This window comes from Physeter macrocephalus, chromosome 8, assembly GCF_002837175.3.
Source record: "Physeter macrocephalus isolate SW-GA chromosome 8, ASM283717v5, whole genome shotgun sequence".
Taxonomy (NCBI): Eukaryota; Metazoa; Chordata; class Mammalia; order Artiodactyla; family Physeteridae; genus Physeter; species Physeter macrocephalus.
In genome coordinates, this window is record NC_041221.1 from 90,718,744 (window position 1) to 90,743,905 (window position 25,162).

Sequence of the window (25,162 nt, forward strand, 5' to 3'; positions counted from 1 at the left end):
GCCGCTGAGCCTGCGCGTCCGGAGCCTGTGCTCCTCAACAGGAGAGGCCACAACAGAGGGAGGCCCGCATACCACAAAAAAAAAAAAACAAATAAAAACTGTTAGTAGAAGATAATTTTTAAAGATGTAAATGAGAATATTCTAGGATTGAGAAAAGATACAAATCTTCACATTCAGGAACATAAGGAACCCCAAGCAAGACAAATGAAATCCACACCTAAACTTGTATTTAAATTGCAGAACACCAAGAACAAAAAAAAAAAAAAAAAAAAGGGGGGAAGTCTAAATAGGACTCAGAAAACTAGATGAATTTAGCAGAACTCAAGAAGCTTCCTACTCTAAAATGACAGTAGAGAAAGTAAAAAGAGCAACCCAGTATATACCCCAAACTCACTAATATCTCAGCATTGCTAGTATCTTATCATTTTGGAAGTGGAAGTAAAGTTAGGCCTAAAAAAGGAGGACCTAGCTACCCGGAGCCTTGCAACTCTATGTAGCCAGGGGGTTGTTGTTTTCATACCCCAGCAGAACACTGGAGGTTTATCCCCTGGAGAGGATAGAACAGAGTGTTTCTGGACTGGAGGGCTCAGAGCACAGCTGAGGACAGAACTGGCTACCACCCTGAAAATAGAGGGATTAAATGAAATGTTTACAAACTGGCTATTGAGATACCACCATCCCCCACCATCCTCCTGACTCTGAAACATTAGCCGTCAAGTTTTACAGGCAAGGGAGGAGAAAGGAAGAATCTCTTCTGGGGAATCTTCCAGCTCTCATAAAAACACTGATAGGCAAGATGTCAGAGATTCCCCCATAAAATTGTTTAGCCAAAACATCTTAAAATTAACTCACAGTCAATAAGTCCAAGACATGAATATGGAACTCCAAACACATTTTTAATGCCCCATTCTTAAATGACAGTGACAGGACAAGGATCACTATAAGATACTGAAGAATGTGAGAAAGAGTCACCAAAACAAAGAAACAGAAAAAAGCATTTTCAAGAAAATAGAGACCACACAAAGAGGAGAAAAATATTTTTCAAGTTATTTATATATTCAGAGAAATAAATAAGATAGTGTAGCCATAAAAGCATCTGAGACTTTAGTGAAAGAACAGATGAGGAAAAGGCACTGTATAAGAAAAATCACCCCATTTTTCCCTTCTGTGTCTCTCCTTTACTACTCACTTAGAACACTTCACTTCTGACATTCTGGTCACCAAATGCATGGAGGTTTTTCCCCACATCAAGCAATTCTCCATGACTTCAACTGGGTGTCCTACTTTTAAAATTAATTCTACCTGGAGATAGTGTCAGATGCCACATGTTAAAGGCTCAGTCCCATAAGACTGCTCCCACCCCACTTCAGATACCAATCACAAGTAGTAGGTCCCCAGGTTACCCACAACTTCTGTCCAGTTTGTCTACAAATTGAAGGTTCCCATGACCCTCTCTTCAGGCTTGATTATTTCACTAGAGAAGCTCACTGAACTCAGGGGAACACTAACTTATGTTTACCAGTTTATGAAAGGATATGATAAAGGATACAGATGAACAGCCATACGAAGAGATACACAGGGTGAGGTCTGGGAGCGTCCGAGAGCAGGAGCTTCTGTTCCCATGGAGTTTGGGGTGCATTACCCTCCTGGTGTGGATGTGTTCGCCAACCTAGAAGTTCTCTGAACCCCTTACTACTGGGATTTTTATGGAGGCTTCTTTACGTAGGCATGATCAATTATAAACTCCATTTTCAGCCTCTCTGCCCTCTCTAGGGAAGTGGGGGACAGGGCTGACAACTCTAAAGCTTCTAATCATGGCTTTATCTTTCCTAGAGTCACCTCATTAGAACAAGAGATGCTCCTAGTACTCTTATCACGTAGGAAATTACAAGGGTTTTAGGAGCTCTGTGCCAGGAACCAGGGGCAGAGATCAATATATATATTTTTCTATTATCTCATAGGAGCCATTGGAAATTATAAACATGATAGAAAGAAATTAGAAGGGCTTAAAGATAGAATTAAGAGAATGTCCCAGAAAGTACAGCAAAAAGGCAAAGAGATAAAAAAAAAAAAAAAAAAAAAGAGAGAGAGAAAATGTTTAAAAAGTTAGGACACCAGCCCATTGCATCCAAAATTTAAATTAAGAGCAGGGAACATAGGTAATCATCCAAAAAGTAATCTAATAACATTTCATGGAGCAGAAGTTCATGAATTTCCAGAGTGAAAGGGTTCACAGAGTGCTCAGCACATGGATAAAAATAAACCCACACTGAGACGTTGTGAAATTTCAAAACACTGCAGACAAAGAGCTTCCACAGAGGACAAAAAGCAGGTTACATACAAAGGATAAAGAATCAGGATGGCATCAGGTGTCTGAACAGCAACACTAGAAGCCAGAAGGCAATGGAACAGTGCCTTAAAAATCCTGAGGTAAAATTCTTTCCAACCTAGAATTCTATACTCTGTCAAACTATCAGCATTGGAGAGGGAAACACAGGGGTTTCTAAGATAGGAGTAATGTTTTATCTTTTAGACTTGCTGGAGAGTACATAAGTAGTCATTTTGTTACTCCTTAAGTCAGTTTAAATATACTATTTAAACTGTCTAATCTAGCACATAGTTTAAAAGAATAATTTTTAAAAATTAACAAGTAATGTTAATGTTAAAACAGAATGTTAGGCAAAATGTTAGAACTTGATGGAGTTGAATGATGGGTATGTGTATGTGTGTTAATGGTATTCTCTGTACTTTTTGTATACTTAATAGATATTATGATAAAATATTTAAAAAATTTTTTTCAAAGAATAAAGGTTTGGAGGGGAGATGGTGTGGAGAAAGAGTGAGAGAATGAGTGACAGCACACCAAAAGAACGTTCTCTCTGTCCCAAATTATAAAGACTGTTCTTCATGGTGGGCTCTGATCCTTACTACCTTATCTTTACCATTTTTATAGGTGTAATCCTATGCAGTTAGACTCAATGAGTAGTCTATTCCACTTACAAACCACAACATGACCTCTTCTATCAACTTATAGACTCTTGGCTTTTTGCATATGCCATTCAAAATGCATGTTGGAGTCTTTCTTCTTCCCGTATTCTACACTAGAAATAGGCAGGCTGTCATGACCCATGCAATGCTGTCATTATGTTTGTACAGTTTTTACCTTGTGTAGACTAGCTGGGCTCTAACCACTTAGTCGTAAATTTCTTAGTAAGTTTCTATCCTCTTTTTCAGTATCCTCATCAGTATACTGGGAATAATAACAGTGTCTGACTTGTAGGGGTTTTGTGAGGATTAATGTTAGCTATTGTTATTATCACTATTTGCAAATGGTAGAGTTGTATTGTCATAAACTAAAAGTGGTCGTCATAGTTCTCTAACATTGTTAAATAAATGCATAATGAGCATTTTGACTTGTAAGGTTAGATGTAAACATAGTCATATTGCAGAGAGACAACAAAATAATACTAAGACAAATATAAATATGACAACACTAAAGATTGATATACATCAGTACTAAAAGGGTCTCTGAACTAGGGCACTGTTCATTACTTTTGAAATAATTTTGTTAGCATGGAATTTTGTTTTTTTCCCCAATCAATACTCTTTACTTCTTACAGTGCAAGGTAGTTGAAGGACAGCTAAGGACTTTTGGTTTGCTAAAAAATATATTACCAAAAAAGAGGGAATAAATGAAGATGGCCTTACCTCCTTGGAAACCAAAATTGTAATTATTTCTACCAAACAGGAATTGTTTGGCTGAAGTCTTACAGAGCAGTAGGGTAACCTAAATACTAAATTTCCTATAGCCAACGGTTGCCTCATAACAGGTTGAGTAGGTCACAATACTCATCAAAAATAATATTAAATACAACATTTAAAAGATCAAGTAAACTGCATATAAACAAGTTGGTAGTACTAAAATTTGTCATAAATTCATATTGTCTTAACTTTAAATTCTAGAGTAATTTCTGCCCTTTGACTATTAGTACAATATTTCTGAATAAACTCTAAAATTATAATGCTGTTTAAACTCAAAAACTTATATAGTACTTCCTTAACCTGAAGGCATCAATTATAGAGCTTAACATTAGTGAATTTTGGTAGTAAATCTGGAATAATTTGGTTATGATCCTGATTACATCAGAGGAAAATATTAAATGAACTCTTGTCCTTTCTGGCCTGTGTAATCCTAAGACTTTCTTGAGTTTGAGTTATACTATAGTTATAGATGCAAATATAAAATGCATTAAAATTTTTCCAAGCCTATTATCTTTTTTTTTGTCTGCCCAGACTCTGCTCATTCTCAACCCATGAGGCTCAGATAAAACTGACATCACCGCTGGCTAAAGTGGTGACTCAAGAAAACAAAAAGAATAGCACATCCTCTTGGGCAAGAGATTGCTTCCCTCACTGGAGCTACTGAGAAACAAACCTCCCTTTATCTGCTGAGGTTTCTAAACCATTAGCATATAAGTCTGGAGCTACTTAGAGTATGTTTGCTGGGATTGCCTGCCTGAGAACAAAGGTAACTCAGAAGAAAACAGAGCAGATCAAAGGAGTGACATCGTTTCTTAATGACAATGTCTGAATCTCTGTATCTGAAGTAGGTCACAAAAACTTCCCAATTTCACAAATGAAGAAACAAGACAAAGACTGACTCTAAGGAAAACAAAAAATTATGCAGGAAAGAGGAAAAGAAATTATAAAATGCTACAGGGATCAGCTGTGAATAGCTTGTACATAGTCATAATAATGTAAATATTGAATATTGATTTAACCAAAATTGCAATATAATTATATTAGGTAGATGTGAGGATGAGAAGAGAGAGACAGATGAAGGGGGTAATGGTGAAACAACACTAAATCTACATCTATCATGTTAGGGAGTCAATAGATAATAACTAAAGCTGCAAAATCAAGAAGCAGCAATATAAGCACATTATACTGGAATATGTCAAAAAATTACCCCCCATCCCTCCAAAAAAAACCCACTGGAAGATTTAGTAATCTTTGTTGTGCGTACTTGGTAGTCCCTTTTAATGGGGGAATTCAAATCTTTCATTTCTGCAAAATGTTCTTGATTTACTTATTTGAGTATTTTCTTCTAACCATTTTCTCTTACTTCTGTTTCTTAAATTTCTGTTACTCAGATATTGGACCTCCTGGATGGTCTGTAGTCCTCTGATTTCAAAATCTTTTCTTCCTTCTTATCCTCTCATTGTCTTTTTCCTCCAGTTTCAGAGAGATGTCCTCAACTTATCTCTTTATATTTCAACCCTTGTATTATTTTTGTTTTAAATTTCTACTCTCATAATTTGAATTTTTAGGAGCTCTTTATTTGTTCTCCTTAGAGATGAGATAGGTGATAGATGATAGATAGATAGATAGGTAGATAGACAGATGATAGATAGATGATAGATAGATAGTCAGTCACCCTGTTCTAATTTATGGCTACCGTACTATCTCTTGTCGATCTGGGATACGAAAGACGGTATTTTCATTTTCTTCCTTTGCCTATGTTCATCTCGTCAATGCTGCTTTTATCTGATTGTTTCCATCTTTGTCTTTCACACAGAGGCTCCCCTCAAATATTGAGTGACCTCTGGTTTTCTAAGAGTGGGGAGACTAGAAAGCTGATAGGAACCTCTGAGCACCTCTGGGTGCAGTATGTTGAGGGGGGCTTTGCTTTTGGTGGGTGATTTGAGTGGCTCATGTCATTGATGGAACCCTGATGTCAGGATCCTAGGGCTGATTAGATTTCCCAGAGGTGACTTTTCCATTCCTAGGCCTAGGAAGTAGTGGGTGGAAGCAAGCATTCTAGAACCAAGTGTGAGAAGACAAGATGGTTGTTCTTAGAATTCCATATGTTAAAGTTCACTTAATTCTAGTTTTTAGCAAGGTACCAGTAACTTAGATTTTGCCTAGTGTCCTTCTTTTCAAAAATCCTCTTTAGAATAAACCTGTGATCTTCTGTACTAATTAGGAATGCTCAAGTGGTCCACTATACAGATAGGGAGAGAACTCTGTGGGGGCAAGTGTCCAACTGCATCCCACTGACATTCAACTCATTCTCCTGTTTATAGCCTCACACTTAACACAGTTCAAAATCACGTAGTGCCAATAATTTTGAGCCCTCAGAAAATCTGAAATGTAAATTAATTTGCTTCTTGACTTTTCCCCACAGTTGCTTTCTAAAGTTTTAATAGGCAGTTGCCACTTCTGAGTCTGCTTCTCAGTTTCTAGAATTTTCTTGTATTGACTCCTCTTCCATCCTCTTTGTCTTTATGGGTTTGTTCTTCTTTTTAAATCACTCTCTATCATTTTGATGATATTATAGAAAGGAAGCAAACACACGTACATATATTTGGTCCATTATCTAGAAGTCTAAGCTCAATTTTTCATCATTTTAGCTCTTATAGCAAGCACCCTAAAACTATAGATATTAGGTTTATATAAAATATATGAAGATAGATATCTTTTAAATGGTTTAGATTGAGCAGATTTAGGCAAATCATGGAAACTCCTATTTGGCTGCCAAAATTTTATTGAGTATTATTAGCTTTTATAGCAGTTTATGCATTTCTTAAATTGACTATGAAAAAGTTCCCCTCTCATTTTCTAGGTCCTAAAACTGATTTATTCTATACATAATTTCCTCCATATTTTGAATTCAATAGGAGATTGTTTCACTAACATGAGAGAATATTTTCAAATCTATTTTCACCAAAATATCTGTGTATATATATATATATATATATATACTTATACATATATATAAATTTTTTATGGCATATAAACAATGAGCAAGCTCTAAAAACTGTTTTCCCTTCAGTCCTCATTCAATTTTTAATGATAAAAGTAATATTAGTCTATTTAGTTTGACAATAACATTTTCAAAAGTGCAGTTTTCAGGTACATCTTAGTATAAATTCAACTTTATAGAATTTATGGGATTGTCTCTGCTAGATGGTAAGCATCTGGACATCAAATATAGGTTAATGTTTGTGTTTCTTTCCATGTCTAGCACAGTGAATTGTACCTCGAACTTGGACAATAAATGATTATTGAAGTGCAATTGATATTCAGCATAATGATCATGAGTCAGGACTACATATAAGAAATCTAACAGATTAAACCTTTACCAGTCTCTAGGTAATTTTTACCAAAAGTTTGGCACCAAAAAATGATTATTTTTTTTCCTTCTAAAGAACAAGAGGAAGCATTTTGGACTACATAGGGATTAGGAGAGATGATTGGGTAGAATGTCCAATAAGATTGTATAGTTAGTCAAATTTTATTTTTAAGCTGTTTTCCTAAAACTTAAAAGCTTGCCTCTTTGATGTTTTGGGAATCTCTTTGTTAATGACATTGGAGTCCTTGGTGTACAACTGCACATTGTTTCATGTGTTCCTGGCCAGCACCAGGTAGCAGAACCAATATTACTCAATGTTTTTTTCTTTCTAAGGGTGAAGAAGTTCACATAAGCCACCTGGCTGGTCAAGGTTTCTTCCACACTGAGATATTTCAAACAGGTATGTGGAATCTTTACTCACTGAATAAAATAAGAACCTTGTTTGAAGCAGATGTTTTCAATAGTGTTTATTTATTCCATGGTATCGTCCGAAGGAGTCCTGTGATTCTCACAAAATTTGGTTCTCTAAAGAAGGGTATCAAGAAGCACCTAAAGCTTCTATCTACCAATCTGAAGCAAAATCGTCACTAAGAACTAACTAGATTATAAATCCTTTGAGGGCAAAAACAATTTCATTTTATCTCTCATATTTCTTCATCACTCTAAACCACTGATGGACATAAAATAGATGTTCAATGCCCTTGTTGGCTGAATAAGCAGTTTCCAAAAGGGCTTATCTTTTCCAATTTTAAATGGATTTTATTGAAATTTACTACCTGGGCAATGTTAATTTGTTACTTCATTGAGGAAGAGCTATAATTCACATTTCTACTGGTTAGTAAGTTTTCCAAAGTTGTTTAGCAAAATGAATTTGATGTTAAATCAGCACAAAGGTTAGAAACGTCACTAAGAAACTTTGCTTATTATTTTATTTATATGTTATTTATTCTGCCTATTCTGATATTCCAGAATTACAGGAATCCCAATTTTGCTTGTTCTTAGAAGCCTGCTTTTTATTTGGAAAAGGAGATCCTTCCCACTACCAATTTATTTCACTTTCAATATATACCAGTATAAAATGTGCATTTGTAATCTCTCCATCAGCAGATTCAGCAAACATCTTTGCCAAAAGAACAGTCCAGAAACAGAGATATTTGGGGCTCACTGATCTGTAAATCTAAAATTAGTGAATCATGTTCTGGTACTCATTCTACTGTTTGTGTGATTTTTAGCTTGTTGTACCACATTTAAATAATTATACCTCTGTCCGTAAAATAGAAATACTACCTCCTGAATAGTTTCAAGGAATAACCAAGAAAATCCATTTTAATACTAAAATATATGTGTGTGTATTGATGTAATGAGTCATGATTGATTACAGAAAAAAATGATCAAGTATCAAATTGTATGTGGCACATTATTAGGTAATATAAAGAAGGTTAAAATTTCAGCCTTAAGGACTTCCCTGGCGGTCCATTGGTTAAGACTGCACTTCCACGGCAGGACGTGCGGTTTCAATCCCTGGTTGGGGAACTAAGATCCCGCATGCTGTGTGGCGTGGCCAAGAAAAAAAAAAAAATTCAGCCTTGGAAAGAAATGTTCTCCTTTAATTTTCCCCAAAATTAGGTAAAAAGCTTTCTTTATAAAATTTTAAACTATGTAGTCTTTACTATTTAATGAAATATGTTTATATCATATCAGGTAAATAAGAGTCTTGCTAGCCATCTTCGCTTTGATAAACAAGGCTCCGAGAATTACTTAACCTAGTTATCCTTAATCTTTCCAAATATACACAGCTCTTGTGTTTAAGAGTGACAAGTTACCATTATGGCCTAATTACTGGTGCTTGCTCTAAACATATGCAAAATATTTACAATGGAATAAAATAATCCACACATCCCAACTGCCTTGGTACAGATAAATTCTACAGCCCTCTCTTTTTTAATTTTTATTTTAGGGGAAATGCATGCTCAGCCTCAAAGAAGTAAAAATTACAGTTCTCAACCCTGCTTTGTTTAAATGTGTTTGCAAATGTTCTTTCTGTGTGGATTTCTAAACATCCCCCTCACTCCACTACCTGCAACACACACATATTTGGACATATTTTGCCATTGCAAAATAAATCTACACAATTATAGTAGCATTAGATGTTTTAAAATACTTAGGGTTACTGATACAGATCATAGTTTTCCTAGAAATTGGTTTGTCCAAGTTCTTTGTACTTCACTGAGCTGTCATTTTGTGGATCCTACTAAATGAGCTAACATCATGTAGAATCTTCTCATAGTCATCTATTGAGGTTTCAGGACATATGTTATGGGTATTAAAGATATTGATATTTGATATCCTTCATTAAAATTGGCAGAAAAGATAGGCAGCCCTGAGCAGGAGTCAGCAATTGATCAAAGAGTATAACTGGGCTAGAATTCAAATCAGTAGACTCTGATCCTAGTCTCTGACTCATTAGATTTGGCCATATATTTATCTCGATTTTAAATTTATAACCTATAGTATAGTAGGACTAATAGTTATTCATCTCATATTTTGTAGGATTGCTATGATTCTCATTTTACTCTATTATTAGTTATTTTCCAAACTTTAAGTAAAGTATTTTTATATGCTTAGAACTCTAAAGCATTCACAAATCGACATACAACCTGTATATTACATTTTTTCATAACATTGAATTTACTTTAGGCAGACACCATGAGCCATTTAGATTGAAAATATTTGGGGTGATTAAAATGGTTTGGATTCACCAGTGACCATGAGTTTCAACTTAGTTTCTTACAGTTTTTACGCATACAAACTGTGTGGGTTTTTTCTCCCTTTTTCTTCTTTAAACAGATTTTTTCCTATACTTAGAGAAAGTTTTTCTCTAAGTATAGGAAAAGGGGGCTGCAGTGGAGTGAGAGAGGAGAATAGGAAATGAGGTCAGAAAGGTAGGAAGCCCAGCTCATGAAGGGCTTTTAGGCGAATGAACTTTCAAATGAATGAAATAGGAAGTCATTTTAGGATTTTGAACATTAAAAAGGTACAATGTGTCTTGTATTTTAGAAGGATCACTCTGATATAGGAAATAAACTATAGGAGGCAAGGGTTGGTGTAGGTAGACCAGTTATTACAATAGGCCTTTTTTACATCTCTCCATAGCACTTATTCTCAATGAATATATTATATATTTATTTATTAGTTTATAATCTGATTTTCTCCATTAGAATGTAAGTTCCATAAGGCCAAGGACCATGTGTTAACTTCAGTAGATGCCGAAAAGGCATTTGACAAAATTCAATATCCACTTATAGTAAAACTCTCAGCAAATAGAAAAGAAAGGAATATCCTCAGTCTAATGAAGGGCACCTATAAAAAACATACGGGTAACATCATACTTCATATTGAAACACTGAGTATTTCCCCACAAAGACTAGGGAAAATGCAAGGATGTCTGCTTTCACCACATATATTCAACCTTGTACTAGAGGGCCTAGCCTTTGCAATAAGGCAAGGAAAAGAAGTAAAAGACAAGATTGGGAAGGAAGAAGTAAAGCTGTACTTACTCACAAATAACATGATTATAGAAATAGAAAATTAAAAAGAATCCACAAATAAACTACTGTGACAAGTGAATTTAGCAAAGTTATAGACTACAAGGTCAATATAAAAAAGCAATTGCATTTCTACATGCTAGTCATGATCCTCTAGAAGTGAAATTAAAGAAAAATTATATTCACAACAGCACAGAAAAACATGAAATACTTAGGGATAAAATTAACAAAATATGTGTAATACCTGTACATTAAAAATTTCAAGATGCTAATGAAAGAAGTTTTAAAAAACTTAAATAAATAGAAAGATATACTGGATTCATAGATTAGTAGACTCAGTATTGTTAAGATGGAAATTCTCCTCAAATTAATTAATGCAATCTTAATCAATAGCTCAGCAGACTTTTTGTAGAAATTTAAAGTCAATTTTTAAGTTTACATGAGGTTGCAAACAACCTAGAAAACACTTTTGTTAAAGAAGCATAAAATTTCAAGACTTCTATTGACTGAACTCAACATTAACTATAAAGCTAGAGTAGTTCAGGCAGTCTGTTACTGGAATCAGTATATATGATTCCATGATTCCATTCCATACACATATATTTCAATATAATCAACAGTAAATTTTTAAAAATTGGCTCAAACAATATTGTTAATTGATTTTCAACAGTTTATCTTTTAATCAAATACTACTTGAAATGAACCTCAACACTTACTTTATACCATAAACAAAAATATAACTGGATATTGATCAGAGACTTAAATATAAGAGCTAAAATCATAAAACTTCTTGAGTAAAACATAAATGTTCATGGCAAACTTGGGATAGGCAATGCTTTCTTAGGGCATAAAGCATACAAGTCATAAAAGAATGAAACTGATAAATTGGACTTTCTCAAAATTAAAAACTTTTGCTCCTTGAAAGACACCATTAAAAAAATGAAATGACAAGCCAAAAGGTAGGAAAAATATCAGTAATACGTATATCTGATAAAGGACTGGTTTTCCAAATATATGAAGAACTTTTACAACTCAGTAAGAAAATAACAATCCAAAACAATATCTGCAAAAGATTTGAACAGACATTTTATTAAAGAAGCTATCCAAAGGGCAAATAAGCACATGAAAAAATTGTTTGATGTCCTTGGTCTTCAGAAAACTGCAAATTAAAATCACAATGAGACAGCTCTATAAACCCACTAGAATGGCTAAAATTTTAAAAAGTTGACAAAGCCAAGTGGCTTTGACAAAGCCAATTCAAACGAAGCTACTTGAATTCTCATATATTACTTGTGGGAATGTAAAATGATGCAGTCACTCTAGAAAACAGTTTGTAGTTTCTTAAAAGCGTAAATGGGTACTAATCATACAACTCAGCCATTTGCTCTTAGAACTTTGCCCAGGAAAAAGGAATATTACACAGAGAATTATACACAAAGGTCCATAGTGGCTCTACTCATAACAGCCCCCAAATGGATACAACCCAAATGTCCCTCAACAAGCTAATGGATAAACAAATGGTATATCCATAAAATGGAATACTTCTCAGAGGGGAAAAGAAAGAACAAGTTACAGATACATGCAACAACACCGATGAATCTCCATAAATTTATGCTAAGTAAATAAGCCAGATCCAAAAGAATACATGCTGTTTGTAGGAAATTCTGGAAAAAGTAAAACTAATCTATCATGTGAGAATGCAGATCAATTGCCTGAGATTGGGAGTGGAGGTAGGATTGACTGAAAAGTATATTAGGAAGTATTTGAGAGAGGAGATGCTCTTATCTTGTAGTGATGGTTTACTCAAGTATATACATTTGTCAAGATGGTACACACAGTATGGGTGCATTTTATTGTATGTAAACTCTAACTCAATATAGGGTTTATTTTTTAAAGGAGCCTTCATAAGAAGAAAAAATATAATCCATGGCTGAAAACAGTATTTTTAACTATATATTTTAGAAAAGGGGGGGATCTGAGGGTACATAATTGAAAATTTTTATTCTTTTTTTCAAATACAATTTCACTGTGCATTGCAACTTAAGATGGCTGGTAAAAGCATCCTGGTTGGCATGATAAGAAAAGTGAAGAAGTCACCCTGAAATCAAAGCTGTGATTCCTGTTAAGCTTCTGAGCTAGTACAGAAGCTCTGGTCCTTGTGAACATACAAAGTAGTGTCCTGGAGATGCAACGTCACAAAGAATAAAACCCAAAAGGTTGGGGAGGTGGCGAAAGGGGGATAGTGCTAATACCAACCTGGCTCCTTTGCTGGGAATTCTTGTTATCTTGTTCGGTACTTATCTTGTTCTGTACTTATCTGTACTGATCTATTTAGAAGAGATTAAATCAAAACTGTGAAATTAAAACATGATGAATGACAGTTGTGAGAGACAATAGCTGTGGCATTAGATTTTCATCATGTCAGGCCTGAGATCTGTATTTCAGATTACTTTTTTCCACTGGCACCAATCCTGAACTATATGTAGAGAAAACAGATCACTCATTGCTGAAGGCTGGGGGAAGGTAGGACTTGACGTTAAATGAGTTTGAGGAGACTTTGAGGAATAATGAAATTGTTCTGTATTTTGACTGTGATGGTGGCTGTGTGTCTGTATGCATTTGTCAAATCTCACAGAACTGTGCATTAAAAAGGCTAAAAATTGTTGCGTGTAAATTATACCTGAATTTTTAAAAAGAAAAAAAATCAGTATTTTCCTAGAACTATTTCCCCCCAAAATGTGTTTTAATGCAAAGGAGCTATTAATGGTCATCATAGGTATTACACATCTAAACATCCTCATTAGACTGTCAGTGTACAAAATGAGTCATCAGGCTGTTCTATTAATAGAAATTGAAATGTGTGAATAGCAGTATTTTAGTAAGGATATAAGACATAAATAGCTGTAGATACTGTTGTGGGTTTTGGTTGGTTTTTTTTCTTTGCATTTGTGTTCAAATGTAGTAAGTATAAGAGTTATTGTATATTTGAATTTTGCTCTTTTACATTTGCAAAATTAAGACACGTGATTGAAAGGAAAGCAGGAACTTTCCACCAGTAGATTGCTCACATTTAGTTTTAGAATGCTCTATATATGCTTTTTAATTACCTTTGTAAGTTGTTTAAAATGAATAGATTGTTTTGTTTGTGCATATAAATACTAGTTCTCCAGCCTGAAAATGTATTTACACATCTATTTATTCATCATTCTATTGTATCTAACATCATTCTTATTAGTAATCTTTCTACAAAAAGAGCACTTTAGTAATATTTTTGTGGGAGTGTCATTAGTACAATATCTGGAAGTAAAAATCAGGAAGAAAGTAAAATCTACCCCTCCTGATCACTTTCCTTTTTATGCTAATGGCACTAACACTCTGGGAGTCAACTCAGGCTTAAAACCTAGTAGACAGTTTTGATTCCTTCCTCTTTGTTCTTTCTGTACCCAGTCATTTGCCCAGTCATGAGCCTCCTACATCTGCTTTATCTTATATAGTTACCTCCTCCTCAGGAAACTAGTAACTTCTTGGTAGTGCCCAAAACTGAATGTGTACATGAGCCAGAGAAGGTATTAAAAAAATACAGATATCTAGGCCCATCCCAGATGTGCTGAATCAGGATCCCTAGGTAGAGCCCAGGAATCTGTACTTTTTGAGAGTTTCTAGGAAAATGCAGAAGGCTGCCTATTCGTACCACCCAAACAGTCTCTCTTCTCAGAGACTGAGAGATGTAAGAAAGGATAACAGTGAAAAGTGGGACAAAAACATGGAGATGAAGTGAAAGTCCTGTGGAGAACAGTGAACCACAGTGAATGAATGATGTTCCCCATTTCCCTACTTCCAGCCATCTAGCTCAAAACATGTAACCATCAGGCATTTGTGCTAATCCAAAACAAAAATCAAAAACTGAAGATATTCATCTAGGGGCATTGAAAACAAACATTGCCTGGGAGAACTATGACAGCTAGTAGCAAACTGGATTCTCTATGCCCTAAAATAAGATCATTTTGGAATTTGAGGACCTAGGGGCTTATGTATCCTAAATTGATGTATTTCTGGTGATTTTTGTAATACAAAAACACAATCAACGATTCCTAGACATTGAAGAAAACCTGCAAAATGAAAGAAATGCATCAATAGAAAACCCAGCATAAGGAAACATAAATAATTCAGGGAACAAAGAACTCTTAAAAAAAAAAAAAGAAAACTCTAATAAGTTTATCAGAGAAATTCGAGCAGATAGGATGTTATAATAAAAGAACAATCAGACACTAAGTAAAAGTTCTCAGAAACTAAAATTATATTTGCCAAAGTGAAAACATAATTGGAAGGATTAAAAGATAAAATTAAGTAAATGCATCAAAATAGAAAAAAATCAAGAAAACATAAGATAGAAGAAAGTTATAACAAAAATAGAGAGTTCATCCAGAGATCCAAGATCTAAATAATAACAGTTCCATAAAGAAACATCAGAGAAAATAGAAACAGGAAGTAATTAAAGAACTGAAGGGAGCCATGAGTCCTCAGACTAAAAGTTTTTACTAAATGATAAATAGAATAAATGAGAAAATGCCTACAAACACCATGAACTTACAGGAAGTTAAGAATAAAAAGAGATTCAGAGGTTGGAGAAGAGAAAAAAGGATTGAGATTCTGGCATTCATATGATTTCTCATCTGCAATATTATTAAAAGAAAATAAAGTAGTGCTCTCAAGCTTTTTGAAGAAAAGTTATCTTCAACCAAGAATTCTATAGCCAGCTTAAATATCAATTAGATGTAAAGGCAGAATAGAAACATTTTCAAATATGCAAGAATTAGTACATGTATCTCCCAAGCATTCTCTCTTTAAAAGATATTTGAGAGTGAAGGGAGTAAGTTAAGGAACAAAGATATGAGATCCAGCAAACAGTGGCTGTAACCTAGTGCTGCAATGCACAGGAGTCTCAGAGGGATAGCTATGCACCAGGCCTAGACAGCAATCAGTTCAGAGGCTGAAGGGGGACCGGAGGCTGGACACGTCCTAGAAAAAGAGGTTTCCACAGACCAGGTAGTATGTTTGACAGTTTTTTTAAAAAATTATGGGAGATAATGGAAGAAAAAAATAAAAGGGCAAGACAATAAGAAACTTTAGGAAAAACAAGAGACTGTAGAAAAGGATATGTAATCATACTACACTATCTTCTCTGCTGTGACTAGTCATATAGTCTTAATATAATGCAAATGCTGTTTAAGAATTTTTTTTAGTTGTGTCAAATCTGTAGACAAACCTCAGAACAAGTATATAAATGTTATGCATCTCAATAAGATAAAAGGAAATATACAGATGACAGAATTTAACAGAAAGAAGAGAAAGGTGAAGAGAAAGAATGGGGAGCATATACCCTCTTCTAACAAAGTAAATATTCATATTGTCTGTCATTGATAAAAAAATTTTTTTGAGTCTTAAATATTTTACATAAAGTCATAGGTGGTGTAAGAGAGCTAAATCCACCTATCATAAGGAGGAAATCGATGGATAATGTAGTTCCAGGCATATAATACATATTATATCAATGTCACTATCTTGATCAAAAACCATTAAAGAATTATGTTTACATACCTCTCTGTGATATTCATGATTCACTATAATTTCAAAACAGCTACCTTGGTGGCTTATTCTCACTATAAACTCCCTACTCCAGCCAAATGAAACCATATTCACCATGCAACTATTGATACAAGCATGTAATGGGAGAGAGATTAGTAAGAGTAAAGACTTAAGGATTCTGAGAAGCTGCTGTACCTTGATGAAATTAAATTTCATCTGTAGAACTCAAAAGACACACATTTATTTAGTGTTGGTCAATATGAAGCTTGCAAAGAAAAGATCACATTTAATCTGGCATAACAGGGACTCTTTCTATTTTGCCAATTAGCCCCCAGTAAAGAGCTCTAATTAGAAACTTTGGAGTAATCTTCTTTAATCTCCTTAATACTGCAAATATCATGAAAACCACAGTGAGGAGCTGGAGGCAACATAAAGAAGATTATTGGTGTCCACAAATAGCGTAACAAGAGTGATTCTCCCTTTTGCACCCATTGGCAATTTGGATGGTCCAGAAGGGAAGAATGATTCAGCTTGAAACACAGGACAATAATGATAGCTGAAAAAATTAACTGAAATAAGCTGAAAAGAGCTTCATTACATTTCAAGAGTACATATTTTGTTCATCATGAATGCAGACTACTATTTCAGGTTGTCTTAGTATGGCGGCTGTAGGCAATATGTGTTCTCCCCATCAATATATTCATGGCAGTTATGTTCCTTTGGTTGTAAGCAATAGAAACCAACTGGAGCTAACTCTTGGCCCCATTAAAAAATAGTTAGTAATAAATTAAAATAAAATAATAGAAAATAATGAACTAAAAAGAGTAAGCTAAAAATAAACATTGAAATCTTACATTTTTAAATAAATTAATATTTGGAGTAATATTCTGAGTAGCTCTCAGAATAAAAGGAAGAGTTAAACAATTGGGACTTGGGAAGACTGTAACTAGGGTTACTCTGGTATTCTCCGTGCTGAAACGAACAAACAAACAAAAAGACCTGGTTGGTGTCTTTGAGCACTACCACTGAAATGACTCAGCTTCAACCACTTCTACATTTTTGAGACTCACCCAGATTCAGATGTGCAGGACAGAAAGTAAACAGTCATGTGTTTTAGCCTTGGGAGGAAGGGGGAAGGGAAACCCTGTGGTTGACAGTCCCGCACAAAAATGTGGAGTGGATGATGAGAGCTTTCTCAAAGGAAAGAGGGAAAATGCATGATGAGCAAACAAAATCAGGTGCCCACTGCAAACTGTCAAGGGCTCTTAAAAAGACGTTACTCTCTTGGAGCTGCCTCTCTGGTCCTATTCTTATCCTTTCCTGCGGTTATAAGGATTCCCTTCATTTTCTTGCCCTGGTCCTAAGGTATTTTCAGTTTGCCCATCAATGTGGTTATAGTTTTAGCTGTAAGTATTTTTTTTCCTTTATTTTAGGGCTTAATTTTTATGGTCAAACTAATCTTTGTGGTAGAATTTTCTCTTACCCTGTACCATTAATAGATTAAAGCATGTGAGATTTTGTATATTTGTCCAATAGTATTTCATAGCTTGATTATCATAATTAATAACTACTAAGTTCTTACTATGAACTCAGCATCATGTAGAAAGGATGGCAAAGAAAGTTGGTTTTGGAAAGAGTTCATTATCCAGCTGAGAGAATAAGAGATAAAAGTGTGAAATAACTTTTGGGAGAGAATAGTTTATAATTACTTTATAAAATGTGATCAGGTTATTTTAAAACAATACTTATTTTTAATGCTATTTTTCACATAATGCATTTCTACTTATTGAAAATGGAATTTCCACATCTTCCTGTCGTGGGTTGAATTGTGTCCCCCAAAGAAATATGGTGAAGCCCTAACCCCTGATACCTGTGTATGACCTTATTTGGAAATAGAGTCTTTGGAGATGTAATCAATTTAGCATGAGTTCATTAGGGTGGGCCATCATCCAATATGACTGATATCCTTATAAGAAGAAATGTAAAGACAGAGAGAGACACACAGGAAGAATGCCATGTTATGACAGGGGCAAAGATAGGAATGATGCAGCTATAAGCCAAGGAATACCAAGGATCCACCATGACTATCACTAGAAGCTAAGAAGGATTCTACTCAGTCTCAGGGAAAGCATGGCCCTGATGATACCTTGATTTTGACTTCTGGCCTCCAGAACTGTGGAAGAATAAATATCTATTGTTATAAACCACTTAGTTTATGGTACTTTGTTACAGCAGCCCTAGGAAACAAATATACCCCACTTCTGTCTCTTCTCTTTTCTTCCACCAGCCCCAGATTATAACTCTTACCATTACTGTAAGACAGCACCTCCCAAATTTTAATATACATACAAATTGCTTGGGAATCTTACTAAAGTGTTGATTCTAAGTCAGTAGTTCTAGGTGGGACCTGAGAGTCTGCATTTCTTATAAGTTCCCAGGTAATGTACATGCTGCTTGTCCAGAAAACTTACCTGGAGAAGCAAGGCTATATAAGAAAGTCAACATGGAGATGCCTCTGTCAGGTGTGTGTCAGATCTAAGCTTTTTGACACAATGCTAACAATGATGAAGTGAAAAACCTATCCAGTGAGACAAAAAGAAAATGAGTAAATAGAATATCCAAAGAAAAAGAATAAGAAAAATTTCAAAATCAACTCCCAGATTATTCTCCAATCATCCACCATTCTCCCCACCCCCTCCCCTCCAAAGATTTAGAATACAAATATTTCAAACTTGCTTTCTGAAGAAGTGAATTTACCAATATAAAAGTAAGTTGATATTTTATGTGGTCACTTTTAACTTTATTTTTTAAATGGTGATTTCAAAAGCAAACAGTGCAGGGGACTTCCCTGGTGGCACAGGAGATAAGACCCCACACTCCCTATGCAGGGGGCCCAGGTTTGATCCCTGGTCAGGGAACTAGATCCCACATGCATGCTGCAACTAAGAGTTCGCATGCCAAAACTGCGTACCACAACTGAGGAGTCCGCCTGCCACAACTAAGGAGACCTCCTGCCGCAACTAAGGAGCACTCCTGCCGCAACTAAGGAGCCCGCCTGCCGCAACTGAGGAGCCCACATGCCCCAACTGAGAAGCCCGCCTGCCGCAACTGAGGAGCCTGCCTGCCGCAACTAAGACCCAGTGCAACCAAATAAATAAATGATAATTTAAAAAAAAAAAAAGCAAACAGTGCAGACTGAGAGATGAGTGAACACCATAGAACAACACAGGCCAACCACCCTACAGTTAATGACATTTCTGTTGTATTTGGGAATAGTCGCCTTTTGCAAAGGAACAGAGACTAACTTTCAAAGCTTTTCAAACTGCCTGTTCTTGGACTTCACCTTCAGATAGTGGTTCTTTAGGCCTAGGGTCTGGCCCAGGGATTAGTATGTTTTAAGGCTCTGTGGGTAATTCTAATGCAAAGTTAGGTTTGGGAAATACTGGTCCAAAATAAGAAAATTTACTCAATAGGTACTTCATTTTATTCTATACCTGAATTTCTAATTAAAAAGAAAAAATCTGCCTATATTAATACACAGTTAAAGCAAACACAGTATTACATATAAAACTAATTTTAGAAATATGATTACCTGGCATCAGAACTTCAATATCAATTTTAGAACAGAGTGTTCTTGATTATAAAGATTTCTCCTAGTCTTCACAGAATAATATCTCATACCCTCATCCTCTGCCTAGTAGTTTACAAACCTAAGTGTACATTGGAATTCCATATGGGCTGATTTCCAGGCCCCAGCCCAGGACATTCTGAGTTGGCAGTTTGAAGTGGGGTCTAAGAACCTGCCTTTTGGCCACGTACCGTTGGCACTCTCCATACAGGTGGCCGGTGGGCTACAGCTGGAGAAATACTGCCTTGGTATTGCTCTCTGTGCTGAACTCTGCAGAGGAAGACATGAACATGACTGCTCAAGAATCTGGCTATTAACAATCTAAATCTATCCCAGGACCTTGCAAAGGGTAGTGACAGACTGAAAATGAGCATGGCATCTAATCAGCAAGCGAGATGGCAGATAAGGACGTCTTTATGAAGTGTTCCCTGGTTTTTACAGTAAGCCACTCAAGGCCCACACTTAATGCCAAGCTCCAACCTGATTTGCGTCACCACAGTTGTGGGTTTGAGCCAAGGCTAGTTATCAGACATATTGAAAAGATAACCTCCCCAAATGTGGGACAAAATAAGACGCGAGCTCGGTGCGCCTGAGGCAAAAATCTGAGTGGAGGTCATCTCTAAGTCACTGTGGAAGGACGACGTTAGGGATTTGTTCCAACAAGCCTTTGAAAGAATTTGATCAGTGGACTATGGAGCTCTTAAAGTCAAAGACAACAAAGCCAGTTAATTCCCTGCTTGATCGGGATTCAAAAGCTATAAAAATCTGTCCCGCTCTGTTGAAAGCGCCAGGACTGGTCAGCGTGCAGGAAAGGACGGGGGAGCAGGCGTCTTCGAGAACTGGCTGAGCGCGCGGACCGGGAAATCCACCGGCAGCGGGTGCGGTGAGTCAGCGCTGAGTCACGCCTGGCGCTACGTGCCGGCCAAGGCGCCCCAGCCCAACGCGCAGCCGCTCGCGCAGCCGAGCTCCGGGCTTCCTGGAAAACCCTCCCCGAGCCGTTTGCCCCCAGGTCCCCACCCTGGACCCCCGCGGTCACACACTCACTCGCCTGCACGCACGCCTCCTCGTCCCAGCCTGGTGACATCTAGACTTCAGCACCGAAGAGTCCCAGATGACAGTCGGTGACAGAGCTCCGGCGGATGCTTCAATCCCATGTGTTTCCTCAAGACCGAGATTCCAGTTGCTCTGGCTTTTTTCGTGTTTGTTAGTTTTTTTACATTTTTTTTTTTTTTTTTCCTGGCAGGGGAGTAACACACTGATCTTTTTATAGTTTCCAGTATTTTAAATGAAGCTCAGGAAGACTGGATTAATAAAACATGTGTTGAAAATTATGCATCAAATGGTCACACTGCTTTGGGGTCTAAAATTATTACAATGTGACTACAGTTAGAGCTTTGAATGCTGGGTAACTGGAGAAAAAGACCAACTCTGTTCTGATTTGCTTTTTGTTAGTGAAAAAAAATCTTTGCTGGTTTGTCCAATCACCTTTCTAATAACTAAATTATTTTGAAGACTGGAGACGTGTTTGGTAGCAATTTGATGTGAGGTTGCCAAAGAACGGGGAGCCATGTCTTTGTGTATCCTATACTATCCCACTGTCCTGAGGTACAGATGATACTTTGTTGGTCTTACAAAATACGGCAATGATTGCATTTGTGCTGAAAATTGATAGCAGGTATTATGTCATTGAGTGGCTAGTCAATGAGATAGTCCTGATGCAGATGGGGTAATTATTATTTAAGGGCAGTTTGAGGCTGATTTTCAAGACAGAGTCAAACTGGATCTTTAGAAGTTGTTGTACCAGCTGTTGCCAGTTGTTTTGCTTCTTTGGGAGAATTATATCCCTCCTTATCCCTGTGTGCGTGCGAGATGATGCAAAACATTGGAGTGTTTTTGTATTTTGACAGCCTTTCCTGCAGGGAAGGAGACTGAAGTAATTAGAGGTTGAACTGACTCACCAAGGTTACAGAGAAGCATGACTATCCAATTTTTTTAAAGGAGGGAAAAGCCACCAAACTGAAAAAAAAAAAAGGAAACATGAAGATATGAGAGTTGATGAGAGCCCAGAAAAGCAAAATGAGTTGTTTCGACCAGAAGTAGAATCTAATATACTTGAACTGTTCGAAACCAGAGATATGCTTGTGTGCAAGGCTTTTAAAAAAGCATGTTATTCTCGTATAAAATATCTAAAATTTTAACTAAGCATATACAGATCTTCCTCAACTTACAATGCGCTTACGTCCCAAAAAACCCATTGTAAGTTGAAAATAACATAAATCAAAAATGCATTTACTATACCTAACCTACTGAACATCATAGTTCAGCCCAGCCTACCTTAAACATGCTCAGAACACTTACATTAGCCTACAGTTGGGCAAAATCTATTTTATAATAAAGTGTTGAATATCTCATGTAATGTGTTGAATACTGAAGGCAAAGAACAGAATGGTCGTAAGTGTATTCGTTGTTCAGCCTCGTGATTGTGTGGCTCACTGGGGGTTACTACTCACTGCCTCTGCCATTGTCATGGGGAGTCTACACCTCATAGCTCATGAGCTCGGGAAAAGATCAAAATTCCAAGTAAATTCCATTGTAAAGTCAAAAAATCATAATTTGAACCATTGTAGGTAGGGGATCCTCTGTACATCATTTGTTTAAAAAACTGTGCATGGTTCTGATTCTTTCTTACTACCTTATCAATATTGATACTATCTTGGCACTTATGGAGTCATACAAACTTCAGTTTGAAACCCAAGTTCACGTTATAACAGTGCGAATTTGGGCTACTTACTTGGCTTCACTAAACCTGTTTCCGTCTCTGTGAAATGGAGATTAAAATCACTATTTCATGGGCTTGTTAGATAGGATTAAAAGAGATGAGGCCTGTAAAAGGTTTAGCACAATGCTAGGCACATTAAAAACAAATTCCTTCAGTAAATGAATGCTTGCATCCTGCTGTCATTGTTATTGAACTTGATTAAACTATAGATTAGGTCACAAAGAGGTAGTATTTTGTCCAGATCACAGAACTAATAAAGGCTTTGGGAATATACATCACAAACTGACCTTAGGCAAGATATTTGGGTAAGATTGTAAAACAGCTGGGTGAGTGTTTGATGTTCTTTGATTATGAAAGGAGAGCTGAAAGAGAATGCCTACAGTCATAAGTTGGCCAGAAAGGTGATGCAAAATAGCCAAGCAAGAGCCCTTTTCTTCTGTCCTCAGAGAGAACAAGTTGGCAGAGTAGAATGGCAGTCACTAGGCAAAGAGAATATAACATTTGCCCTTTAAATTATAGATCAACTCCCTTGACATGCAATTATTCATTATTTTGCAGAGACAGAAATTTAGTTCTTTCCAAGTATAAAGTAATGAGCTTAGCTATTAATGGAGATTAGCGACCAATCTCCAAGCAGCTCTGAGCCCCCCACCCATAAGACGTAATAGTCGTTCTCTTGAAATAATAAAATAAATATTTCTTTTATAATTACCTCCCTCCCAAATAAAGCAACTGTTTTGTACCTGATTGTAGTCTCACATTTACAGAATCAAGAGGTGAACATGGTCACGAAAGCAACTGCATTTTATGATATTTCCTCTCTATAATAGTTTTCCATTTATTTCCTTTTGCTAATCCATTGAGTATTCTCTGCAATCTTCAGTATAGATCCTGGAGACTGAAAAATGAACAAGACAGACAAGACCTAATCGTCGAGGTTATGTTCTGGTAGGGAGAACACACATTTTAAAAGTTAAGAAACTAACAAATTCAGTAAGTATCAAAAATTCTCAAAAAATTGATAAGTGCTAAAAAGGAAAATTCATAGGCTGCCATCTAGAATCCCAGAAGGAAATTATTTATAGAGTTAGATCAAAGAAGAACTCTCAGAGGAGGTGACATTTGAGCTGAAGCTTGAAGGATAGGAAGGGTTGCGTAAAGCAGGGGGAATAACAGCTCAGACAGAGGGCACAGGGTTCACAAAGACAAAGCCCTTCAGTCTGAAAGCACTTTGTTCAAAGAACAGCAAGTGAGGGGATGAGTAACATGACATTAGGTTTGAGAGGCCAGATTCTGCAGAGCCTTGAAGGCCATAGTAAACATTCCGGATTATATGCTCAGTGAAATTGGCAGCCGTTGAAAGGTTTTAGCAGAGGGTTCTGTGACGGTGATTTACGTTGTCAGAAGACTGCCCTGTGGAAAATGCATCGCAGGGATCAGGAATGGAATGGGGGTTCCTTTAGCATTGGTAAAACAATGGATAGTGAAGGCTGATATTGGGGCAGTGGAAATAGAGAGAAGTGGAGGAATCTGAGATATATGCTGGAGGGAGGAGGGCCAGAACGAGCTGATAGATTAGAGAGCCAGAATGAGCAAAAAGGGATCAAAGATGACCTCTACTTTTCTGGGTACTGAGCACCTGGGGAGTCACCAAGTTCTTGGTGTTGTTTCCCTGCCAATATTTAAAGTTGAGAGTTCTGAAAGGTGTGCTCATACATACACACACATACACACTTGTGAAAACTCCCACTACCACTAGAGAACTAAGTTCCACATAAGGAATGACCGAGTGAACACTTAAGTGAATGCCCCACACTTAATGGTGTTTGTCTCTACCTCTGTACTTTTGTCCAGGCACATAAAGTTGCAAGGCACATAATGCCTTCCCCTCTCCTCTCCTCTCCTCTTTGAATTTGTGTATTCAAATCCAGCTCAATATTCATGCACAGGTAAAGTCCTATTTCCTCTATGAAGCCATCACTAACACCCAAGTCAAATGGATCTCGCTGTCCAATCCGCTTGACACTTGAACTTTGGCCTTGTCATGTGGCTATACCAACGGTTTACATGTCTCCTAAATGTCTATATAAATGTCTCTCCAACTGAACTTTAAACACTCTTAAGACCAGAGACAGATTCTCACACACCCATTATAGCACCCACAGTATCAGCAGCATGTGTTGAACATAGGAGGGGCTCAATAGCAATGCAATCACTGGCATTTTTACATAGATGGAAACTTGGTGATCACCCAGTCTAATAGTCCATATATTGGGTAAATAGATTAGGTCACAAAGAGATAGTACTCTGTCCAGATCATAGAACTCATAGAATGTTTGGGAATATACATCACAAACATGTGGTCTCAGTCACCTTAAGTGGGATCCTTTACTTCTGGGCCTCCATTTCTCATTTTAAACAAGAAGGAGTTTACACCTTGTGACCCCAAAAGTTCTTTCAGGATTTCTTTTTTTTTTTTTTTTTTTTTT

General features: G+C 36.4%; 2 long non-coding RNA genes across 2 annotated transcripts in view; both read right to left on the bottom strand.

Moving 5' to 3' along the window:
* The window catches only part of LOC129392335 (uncharacterized), a 58,712-nt gene extending 39,756 nt beyond the window's left edge, over positions 1-18,956 (bottom strand). The window contains exon 1 of the long non-coding RNA XR_008618076.1: positions 18,738-18,956. This is a non-coding gene — a long non-coding RNA (uncharacterized lncRNA). The remainder of the gene's footprint in view (positions 1-18,737) is intronic.
* LOC102982487 (uncharacterized) overlaps positions 1-21,603 on the bottom strand; it is a 103,876-nt gene extending 82,273 nt beyond the window's left edge. Inside the window, exons 1-2 of the long non-coding RNA XR_003680982.2 lie at positions 20,939-21,603; positions 20,086-20,164 (exon numbers count right to left, since the gene is read on the bottom strand). This is a non-coding gene — a long non-coding RNA (uncharacterized lncRNA). The remainder of the gene's footprint in view (positions 1-20,085; positions 20,165-20,938) is intronic.
* Between the last annotated feature and the right edge of the window lie 3,559 nt (positions 21,604-25,162).